Source organism: Furipterus horrens, unplaced genomic scaffold, assembly GCF_987537825.1.
Source record: "Furipterus horrens unplaced genomic scaffold, mFurHor1.1.pri manual_scaffold_3, whole genome shotgun sequence".
Lineage (NCBI taxonomy): Eukaryota > Metazoa > Chordata > Mammalia > Chiroptera > Furipteridae > Furipterus > Furipterus horrens.
The window spans coordinates 86,852,660-86,864,665 of NW_028327173.1; positions in this window are offsets into that span (position 1 = coordinate 86,852,660).

Consider the following 12,006-nt stretch of genomic DNA (forward strand, 5'->3'; position numbering starts at 1 on the left):
GAGTAGTGCAGGAGTGTGAAGGATGGAAAGTATTCATTTTACCAGTTTAGCTCACCTTCTCCCACAATACTCTAAGTGAGGCAATTCTAGTCCAGATTTTTTTTTGCTTCAGGTGTCTCAATTTATGCAAATGAATCTTTTAACCCCTAATCAATAGATTCAAACGTTTGTTTGTTTCCTCCCACACTGGGGATATTAGAAATGTTTGACTGATCTTGCATCACGGGAAATGTTGAAACTATACTTTCCCTAAGTATAGTTCAGGCAGATGGCTCCCATGCAAACTTTGGTTTCTATCTTGTAACTCATAGCCCAGGTTTCCTGGTAGTAATGGTATACTTTGATCTGTGCTGGAGTTTCTCAACCTTGGTACTATTGATATTTTGGGCAAAGCAATTCTTGGTTGTGAGAGCTGCCCTATACATTGCAGGATGTTTAGCAGAATCCCTAGACTTTACCCACCAGATGGGCAGCACCCTTCACCCACCTCCCAGCCATTCCCCAAGTACTGACAATCAATATCAATAATGTCTCCAGACAATTGCTTAATTTCCCCTGAGAGGCAAAATCACCCCCAGCTGAGAATCACTCGTCTATACCTGTGCTTGGTCCTCTGAGTATCATAATTGTAAAGTTGAAAACAGAATTTGGAAGTGCTAGGAACAGAGCCACTTCCTGGAGATTTACCATGGACAGACCACCAAGTGAGTCACTCTTCTCAAAATACGCACTCACACTTACCACACTGGCTAAGATGCCTCACTGAGGCTACAAAGATAAAGAGAAAGCAAGGCTTCCTTTGAGATGTGGCCAGAGCTTGATGCCCTGGGCATTAATTCACATGTGAATTGGTTCTATCAAGCTCTCCTTACAGGAGAGCTTCTGGGGGAGGTGAGAGAGAGCTCACTGGGCTGCTTGACAGGGGAGACAGAGAGGTCATGCTGTCTTCAAGGAGGATAGCAATTTGCTCCTACCCAGAGACATAACACAGCAAAGGGTTTGGGCATAATTGTCGTCAGGTAGATGGCTCCCATTGCACCTGGAAAGAGAACACAGGTGTGCTGCCCAGATTGGGATGAAACACATCTCATTCATTAAACGTAGCTTTTCCAATGACCACATTCCTTAGCATTTCCCAGTGGCCCACTTTAAGGACCCTTCATATTTTGCTCATCATTCCTGCTCTTTCCCTGGTCTCAAACTACCCCCCCCCCTCGCCCCCACCTATACTCTGCTAGAAAAATCAGAAAGAAATACAATATTCTGCCTTCCTGTACCTTCCCACTCTATAGGAAAACTTAACAGTGAGCACAGCTGCAAGGCCCTGCCAACAGTTTCAGAACTAAATGTCCTGGAACAGGGTTGCAGACCTTCTTTTGGTCACTAAAGTCAGCCCTAAGTGACAGAGGCTCTGGTGAGCTCTGGCTTGCCACTGTACATAAGTACCAAGTGTTTGCCCTAAAGTAAGACAACCCCCAAATTAAATTCGATGCCGCAAAGACATACAGATCAATATGTTTTAAATCACTTTATTGAGGTCCTTGCTATAGGCAACTTTCATATCAGCCCGGGGCAGTCTTCTCAGGTGCCAAATCTCCCAAAGTGGATTCTCTTTTCTTCTACAATCATGAAGCTCCTAATTCCCCTATCCTTCTACTTCACCCTCCTGTCCAATTCCAACTCATCTCCACTTTTTTCTCATTCCCTCTCACTGCAATCTTTTACTCGAGGGGCTATTATAAAATTATAACGGCATAACCAAATTCACGTGCCAAGAAGTTATTGTGTGAGTGATAGTCTGGGATAAATGTCATCCCCCATATTCTTGAAACTCCACACCAAAGCACTTTAAGACTATCTTGGTTTCTTCAATAAATGTTCATGGGGAAAAAAACTGTGCTGAAATAAAAACTGCTTTTATTTTCCAAATAACCCATTCAGGTTGTTGGTGCTTTTCATTTCCGATTTTTTCTATTGACCTCTGGCCCCACCACTTTGTCTCTCTGCCTTAAACCTTCAAGTTAACAGTGAACTCCCAACAAGCACTTAGATGTGCTAGAGTGAATTCATCAGAATTATTAATAATAGTTAAAAATTGGAAGCAACCACATTGTAAAGGGGAAAAGAGTAAATACATTGAATCTATGTTCATTTGATGGAAAAATATTCCTATTCTCAAAGAACACAATCTAATGGTAAATTTTTAATTCCAAATTATTGTCTCATTATATAAAGAGTATTAATAAAAATTCTAATGATGTTTATATTTCAGGTGAAAATAATGTTACAATTGGATTTCAATTTTCCTCTTTGTACATCTGTATAGATCTCAGATTCTGCCCTATGAACATATATTACCTTTACAATCAGAAAAGAAAAATGAACATTTTTTAAAAATTTCACCTGCTGTGAACATTATTTAAAAATTTAATTCTTCTGTGGTAGGTAGAATTCTATAATGGCCTCCAATACTCTGGTCCTCTGGTGCACTTGGCCTGTGAAGACCCTTCCCTGGAGTGTGGGAGGGACTTGTGAATATCACCAATGAGATTGTATTATATGACAAAGGTAAAGAGATTTTACACATGTAATAAAGTCTCTATTCTGTTGACTTTAAATTGTTCAAAATGGGAGATTATCCTGGGTGGGCCTGACATAATGAAGTGAACCTTTTAAAATTGGGTCCAGAGGTAAGAAAATTAAAGCTTCAGAGACGCTCTCTCCTCCTTCTGGAAGTCCTTGTTCTACAGCTCAATTAACTGACAGCTTCTACCCTTGTGTAGCTCTAGGAATGACTAGAGAGCCTTCCTGGGCTCAAGAAGAGGGGACAAAAGCCAAGGAGGACATGCATAGAGACAAATGAATCAAAGGGAGACTCGACCTTTCTGCACCTTCACTGGCCTTGAAGGAGCAAGCTGCCATCAGTTATGCAGCTGCAGGGAACTGAATTCTGCCAGCAAACATCTGTACTTAGAATAAGAGCCCAGCCCCAGATGTGACCTTGACTGTACCTTTGTGAGGCCCAAAGCGTGCCTGGGCTCCTGACCCATAAAAACTGAGAAAATAAATGTGTTGTTTGAAGTTACTACATTTGTAGTAGTTTTTCACACAGCAATAAAAAACTAACATAAACATTGTTTTTAAAATCCAAAGTAAATCCAGTATCCCCAGCATTGCATGAGTACCCACAGTCCCTGGCTGTGAGCAGCCTGGGAGAGCAGGGTTGTATCAAGCATGCAGGGAGGAATCAGTGTGCTGTCATCAGGGCGCCTTGAGAGAAGATGGAACAGACACCTCCAGGACCCCCACACCTCAACCCCCACACTATGGTCTCTTCCCTCCCCTCTTTATTAAGACTGTTTTATTAAAGTCACCAAAGACCTGTGAATTCCAGCCTAGGATGAAGCCCACCATCTCCTTTCTTTGTGTCTGCACCTGTGCCTCGAGGCCTTGTTGGTGGAAACAAAAGGTGTGTTATAAATGTATGATACTATAAATGTAGGATCTTTATCCTCAAATGGACAAGCAGTGCTGCCCTAGACCCAAAACTCAGAGAAGTGTGTTCTCACCTCTCCCTAATGACTATTCATACCTTCTCTAAAGTTCTCAAGCCTCCCAGCTCCCCTCCTCACCCCCACCCCTACCTGGCCCCTAATGAAACCTATCAGCTAAAATTGCTCTTATTTTGCCCTGTCTTCTGTAGCTCAGGGGGATTGGAGCTTTGTGCTGTAACCAAAGGGTTTCAGGTTTGATTCCCTCCATCCCAGGTCCCAGCACCTGCAGGAGGAAACTGATCAGTGTTTCCACATTGATGTTTCTCTTTAGCCATTCCTCTCTCCGTTCCTTTCTCTCTAAAAGCAATGGAAAAAAAAAAGTCCTCGGGTGATGATAAAAATATATATATAAAATTACTCTCATTTCCGCATAATATACAAATCTACCTTCTTCATTCCTTTTGCTAAAATGGAAGAAATATCATTCCTCCTATCAATGGCCATCCCCTCCACCCCATGGCTCAGGACTTTATTTGCATAAGGACTTTTCTGCCATGATTCATATTCTCTCTCCCTTCCTCCAATCCTTCCTCTCTCTCTTTCCCCACCCCCTATTCTCTTACTTTCTCTCTCTAAGCTGCTGAAGCATCCTATCAGCACACAAACTTGTTTTGGTACCTCTCAACTTCTAACACCAGCCCTCAATTCCACATCCCCCTTCAGCCACCACTTCATTCCCTTGTTCCTCTTAGCCTGTCTTCTTGAAAAAATTTTCTGCACACATTAGCTCCATTTTTTCAGTTTTGATTTACCCTGTATCATACTCTGTGCTGACTTATGTCCCTATCCACACTTGGAAATTTTCTAATCAAAATCACCAACAACCTTCAACAACCCAGTGGACCCTTTTTTTCTTCATTTGACTATCTTTTTTGGTTGTTTTACCCCATCACTGACAGTAACACACTGCTCTCTTTCTGTGACTCCCTCCATTCCTGGCCTCTCTTTCCTAGTCACTTCTGCAGACAACTCCTCCACTGCCAATTCTCCAAACTCAGCCAACTACCCACTTTGCAGCAGTCTCCTGAGGGAGGATGGAGCAGACATCACCACATCTCCCACTTACCCTTTGACCCCCTGCAATTGAGCCTCTTCTCTCCCCTCTTCAATAAAATCAAGACCTCCTTCTCCTCCACCCATGTTTTCTTTCATGTGTTTGCTTCTATTTCTGTGGCTTTAAACACCAGTCCAGGTATTGATGCCTTCCAAATGTCTATGTGAGCCTCAGACCTTACTTCTGAGTAATCTTTCAATTATCCTGCTGCTCTCCCACTCATCTGACTAAGCTGCTATATGTTACTTATTTGTTTATGACATCCCTTCTCAGGGCTACTGCCATCACATCTATATTGAATCATATCTTAAACCTTTTAGGTTAAAAAGTTCTCAAGTTTTGCTGCTCATTAGACTCACCCAAGGAGCTTTATAAAATGTCAGACCCATTAAATCAGAACTCATGGGAAGGGGCAGGGTTGGGGGTACCTAGACAATAGTATTATTTTACAATCTCCAAGGGGTTCCAATCTGCAACCAAGTTTGGGAACCTGTGATCTCATTGGGTATCTGTATGTGCCCTTCCCATCCACTCTCTGTGTGAGAGCCAAAGGGATGATTTTAAAGTGTCCTCTCAGGCTCTCGATTTCATGGGAGTTAAACTCCTCCGTAGCTAATAGTCCTTGATCTGGCCCTGCTCACCTCTCCTTTACACACTGCTCTCTATTCCTTCAACATACCTAGCACCCAGCCCAAAGCCTTCATGCTCCTCCTTCTGCCCACAGGAAAGACACCTTACTCACCCTGCACCTCCCAGAGAGCCCTTTGCTCACCCATGCTGCTTGTTGCCATCCGGGTCTCTCTCCCACAGCACCAGGTTCTTTTCCTTAGAAGCATTTATCACCATTAACAATCATGTATGTCAGCTTTCTTGCTACTGCCCCAGTCTCACTAGTTTGTGAGCTCTAGGAGGGCAGAGACCATAGTTTTGTCAACATTGTGTTCTTAGCTCAGTACTTCGCACAGAGTAGAAATGCTCAGTAAAAAAATAAATAAATAATAAAAATGTGCTAGATGAACACCTGAATTAAACAAGGAACAATGATGGGAACCGGGCACATGTTATACAAACAGGGTGAATTATATCTCTGACCTACAAGGACCCTTAATGTCCAAAAGAGACTCACCTAGACTTTCATAAATGCTCAGAGTCATGAATATCACTCTAACATGTAATTTCCTCAGTTTCCTAATCTGCAACTGTGGGGGACTGCTTTGTGTGGTACCGGGAACCTCGCCACAAGCCAAGCCTTGAAAGAGGCCTGTAAGTCTTGACCAGAATACCGGGAAGGCTAGAAGGCAGGTGTGACCTGATAACTATTCCAAGGGTTCCCGTGGTAATTGGATTTAAAGAATGTGTACTATGCTTTGAATCTTGCTCTGCTTTTCTTATCAGTTGCTTAACATAAATAGAATGTCCAAGATCAAAGCCTAGAAAACATGAAATTCTGCCCCTGGTAGTCATATGATGACAGAATGTTCACTGAACCCTGATCTAGAATGTTCACTGTGTTCCTTGCATTGTTATTTATCATCAGTAGTGCTTGATAGTAATCCGGGCATTTGAAGCTGATTGGTGATTTATGTATCCTGAATGTTTGCTCCCATATACACCTTTCTCAATAAAAAGCATGGGAAAAGAGAGTTTGGGGCTTTTCTCCTCTAGAAAGAACTGCCACCTCTTTTCAACCCAGGCAGAAATCAGTGTCCAAGTCAACTCCTTTCTCCTCATCCGTGATTCCAAAACCTCTGCTGGACAGAGAGTTTCCACAGAGCTGGGCCCCCACATGCAACATAGCTACTCACTTTATGAGACTGAAAATATGTTTGTGTTGAATGAGTGATCTCAATGTCGAAGCTTTGCCCTCATCCTCCTTCATATTCCCTTGTTTCTTTGCAAAATTACAGATTAGTACGTGCCAAGTAATGCCAAGTAATGCCAAAAAGGGTGAATGTTAAATCTGGGATTTCCAAGGACCTACTATACTTGATAATTCCTGAAATTCCAGCTTTCTTTGTCCCTGACGCCCTCTCTCCCTGGAGTGTCTTCTCTCTTGTTAGCCTGATAAACTCATCTTCTCGATTCTGCTCAACAGTCTTCCCTCAAACACTCTTCACCTCCTCCCTCCTGACTCCTCCACTGCCTCCATAGTTTTCCATCATTTTCTGTGTACTTCTCCCTCAGAGTACTTATCAAACCAGACTGCCAGTATTTGCTAACTGGTCTGTTTCTCTCATTGGACTTGGAGCTCTGTGATGACTGGGACCAAATTATGTTCAACTATTGACACTTTGGGAGTGTATTAGTCAGCTCTGACTGCTGTAATGAAATACCATAGGCTGAATGGTTTTAAACAACAAAAATTTATTTTCTTATGGTTCTGGAGGCAGGGAGTGCAAAACTAAATTATCAGCAGGATTAGTTTCTCCTGAGACATCTCTTCTTTCCTTTTTTATGACTAGCTTCTCCCTGTGTCCTCATGTAGTCTTTCCTCTGTGTACACACATTCCTGGTATTTCTCTGTGTGTCCAAATTTCCTCTTCTTATAAGGACACCAGTCATATTGGGTTAGAACCCCACTCTAAGGACCACCTTTAAACTTAATTACCTCTTTTTAAAAACTTTCTCTTTTTTTTCAGATTAGTGTTAAAAGTTTTATTTGAATAAACTCAAAACTCACATGTATGCAATTTCCAATTAATTATATTGCTTTTAGAGTTCCTTACAAGTCCATCTCAAACATAAAAAAAAATAATAGTAAAAGCATTGTCTTGCAGTGGCCAGGTTTGTGTTCCCAGACATATACTGAATTATGAAAGAACTTTGTAAGTTATTACCCCATACACCATTCTATATTAATGAAATGTAACAATTAACTTCTCAATTGTGTATGACACTACATATTTTACTTATGTTGTTAACAGTTCAAAACACATCCCAAGTACTAGTTTTCTTCAGATCTGCCCCCAAACACACAGTATAGTGTAGGATAACACAAAGTTTAGTTCGCAAAAGGTATTGATAGCCTACTTCATACTAAATAGCACCCAACACAGCATGTCTCTGGCACACAATGAGATTCAGTAAATGGGCCCGGGATGATGATGGTGGTTGGTGATTAGAAAAGGAGTAATACGTATTTCAGTATTGAGCTTAGATAATTTCTGAGGTCAATCTCCTAATATTTCATAAGTTAATACACACACAGTATTAAATGCCAGCATAGGATTGAATCCTCTGTACCTCTAGTTTCACAGGAAAACCTTTGATCTCATGAATTTACATAAGGTGTGCTGAGTCTATATCATCTTTATTTTCTTTTTGGAAAGTTCAACTTTTCATGGCTCTACTTATATTAACTACCACCGACACGTACAGTATATATTCTCCTATTAAAATATGTTCAATATTTTATATGATTACATTTTTTAATTTTATTTTTTAGTTTTTCAATTACAGTTGTCCCATTTTCCCCCATTGCTCCCCCCACCCAGCCCACCCCTTCTCCCAGTCATATCCCTCCCTGTTGTCCATGTCCATGAGTCATTTATACACGTTCCTTGACTAAACCCTTCCCTTACTTACCCCCTTTCTCTTCCTCTCCCCTCCTCCCTATTGACTGTTATTCTGCTCCTTGTCCTATTTAGTTCATTTGTTTATGTTGTTCTTCAGTTTCTTGTATTAGGTGATGTCATATGGTATTTTTCTTTCTTTGCCTGGCTTATTTCACTAAGCATAATTCTCTCTAGTTCCATTCATGTTGTCGCAAATGGCAGGAGTTCCTTCTTTCTCTCTGCTGCACAGTATTCCACTGTGTAAATGTACCACAGTTTTTTTGATCCACTCATCTACAGATGGGCACTTAGGCTATTTCCAGCACTTAGCTATTGTAAACAGTGCTGCTATGAACATAGGGGTGCATAAGTTCTTTCAAATTGGGATTTCAGGATTCTTCAGGTGTAATCCTAGCAGTGGAATCTCTAGAGGTTCAAAAGGCAGTACCATTTTTAGTTTTTTGAGGTAATTCCATACCGTTTTCCACAGTGGCTGCACCAGTCTACATTCCCACCAACAGTGCAGTAGGGTTCCCGTTTCTCCACATCCTTGCCAACACTTGTTGTTTGTTGATTTGTTGATAATGTCCATTCTGACTGGTGTGAAGTGGTATCTCATTGTGGTTTTTATTTGCATCTCTCTGATGGCTAGCGATGTTGAGCATTTTTTCATGTGTCTATGGACCTTCTGTATGTCCTCTTCGGAGAAGTGTTTGTTCAGGTCCTTTGGCCATTTTTTAATTGGGTTGTCTGTTTCCTTGATGTTGAGTCATATAAGCTCTTTATATATTTTGGAGATCAGTGCCCTGTCTGAGATATCATTGGCAAATATGTTTTCCAATATGGTTGGTTTCCTTTTCATCTTGCTGATGTTTTCTTTTGCTGAGCAGAAACTCTTTAGGTCGATGTAGTCCCATTTGTTTATTTTTTCCTTTATTTCTCTTGCCTTAGGAGATGTATCCGTGAAAATATTGTTACATGGGATATCTGAAATTTTTTTGCCTATGTTTTCCTCTAGGACTTTTATGGTGTCACAGCATACATGTAAGTCTTTGATCCATCTTGAGTTTATTCTCGTGTGTGGTGTAAGTTGGTGGTCTAGTTTCATTTTTTTTGCACGTCCCTGTCCAGTTCTCTCAGCACCATTTGTTAAAGAGGCTCTTCTCACTCCATTTCATATTCCTTCCTCCTTTATCAAATATTAGTTGACTGTATAGTCCTGGATTTATTTCTGGACTCTCTATTCTGTTCCATTGATCTGTATGTCTGTTCTTATGCCAGTACCAGACTGTTTTGATCACAGTGGCTTTGTAGTATTGTTTGATGTCTGGTATTGTGATTCCTCTTGCTGTGTTCTTCTGTCTCAAGATTGCTTTTGCTATTCAAGGTCTTTTTTTGGTTCCATGTGAATTTTTGGAGTATTTCTTCTAGGTCTGTGAAATATGTCACTGGCATTTTAATAGGGATTGCATTGAATCTGTAAATTGCTTTGGGTAGTATGGCCATTTTGATTAAAACTTTATTTCCATTGTTGACACTTTTACAAATGTCCCCATATCCCCCTCTACCTTCCTCCATGGACCACTCATCCCACCCTGCTCTCTGACCATCACTACATTGGTGTCTGTGTCTATGAATGATGTATGTACATTCTTTGGCTAATCCCTTCACCTTCTTTTACCCAGTATCCCCTCCTCTCTTTGCTCCTTGTATCCATGCCTCTGTTTCTATCCTGTTCATCAGTTTAATTTGTTCATTAGATCCCACATATAAGTAAGATCATATGGTATTTGTCTTTCTCTGACTAGCTCATTTCATTTAGCATAAAAATATCCAGGTCCATCCAGGCTGTGGCAAAAGGTAAGATTTCCTTCTTTTTTATGGCCATGTAGTATTCCATTGTGTAAATGCACCACAGTTCTTTTATCCATTCATCTACTAATGGGTACTTTGGCTGTGTTCAGATCTTGGCTATTGTAAATAATGCTGCAATGAACATAGGGGTGACTATATTCCTTCAAATTGCTTTTTTGAGATTCTTGGGATATAATCCCAAAACACAGATCACTGTGTCAAAAGGCAGATTCATTTTTAATTTTTTGAGGAAATTCTATACTGGTTTCCACAGTGGCTGCACCAGTTTGCATTTCCACCAACAGTGCACTAAGGTTCTCTTTCTCCATGTTCTCGCCAACACTTGTTGTTTGTTGATGTATTGATGTTAGCCATTATGGCAGGTGTGAGATGATATCTCATTGTGTTTTTTTTAACTCATTTATTTGTTTGTTTATTTATTTATTTATTTTTAGAGAGAGGGTAAAGGAGAAAGAGAGGGAGAGAAACATCACTGTGTGGTTGCCTCTCACTCGCGCCCCCAACTGGGGACCTGACATGCAACCTAGTCATGTGCCCTGACTGGGAATTGAACCAGCGACACTTGGCTCACAGGCCAACACTCAATCCACTGAGCCACAGCAGCCAGGCTCATTGTGATTTTAATTTGCAATTCTCTGATGAATAGTGACATTGAGCATTTTTTCATATGTCTATTGACCATCTGTATGTCCTCTTTAGAGAAGTGTCTATTCAAGTCCTTTGCCCATTCTTAATTGGATTTTTTGTCTTCCTGATGTTGAGTTGTATAAGTTCTTTATATATTCTGGAAATTAATGCCTTATCAGATGTGTCATTGGCAAATATGTTCTCCCATACAAGGGTTCCCTTTTCATTTTGTTGATTTTTTTTTTTTGCTGTGCAGAAGACCTATATCCAAAGTAGTAAGTCACAATCTTAGGAACCAGGGATTAGGACCTCAACATTTGAATTTGGGGGAAGGGGACATAATTTGGTCCATGATAGGGAGTGATTGGCTAGTAAATATAAGTAAATGTTTCTATGGCATTCAGGAAAGTGAGAAAGGAGAGATGGAAGAAAATAGAGAATGAGAAAAGGCACAGATCTACCAATTAGAATCAGGCTAATCTCTAATTGATAGTTTAGTGACTTCAATCCTGAAAGCCACACAGAAGGAAGCAGGGCATTTGTTACTTTCCACCCAGGGCAGCTAAGGTACTAACTATGGTCTCTCTTTCTGATTTCTTAAGTGCCCATCAACTACTCTGGATAAGTTACTCTGTCCAGCAGTTTCCTTATCTGTAAAAATAAGGATAAGAAAAGTACCCAACTCATGTGGTTGTCTGGAGGCATAACTGAGATAATGCATCTAAAATGCTTGACAAAGTGCCTGGTACATTATCACACTTAATTCAGCACAGATACAGTTATCATTGTGACCACTACTACTTTGTGGCTTCCTAAGTGAATACAATAACTATGTACATATACTGCAACATACACATATCATCATGTTGGATTTTTGGAATGTCATTTACAATACTTGATAAAATAAAAATTTTATTAACTAGCTATGATTTATAGATGTGAACCACAACATTTTTGTTGAAGAAAAAGTTTGAAATCCACAATAAAAGTCAATTATTAGAAAAAGAGCAAAGAAAACCAATATTGAAAGATGCTTCTTTCCACCAACTGAGTGTTCCTCAGTACCTCTCCTGCTATTAGAACTGAGATAATGGAGTTATTCTAAAGCTTTCCTTTACTGCTCCTCTGGCTTTTTCTGCCCAGAAAAGGTGGTGCCTACATATATATGCTTGTTTGTTTCAATAAATGCTCTAGGGAGCCTGACTGGAACAAATGGTGTTTTCATACTATCTATGTGCTTCTTCTGGATTCTTCCTTTAAAATTATTACTTTCAATATTAGGGGAACCGAGAGCATTGTGGTCTTTGTGACAGTAGTAGTCATTTTCACTCACAGTGAGTAA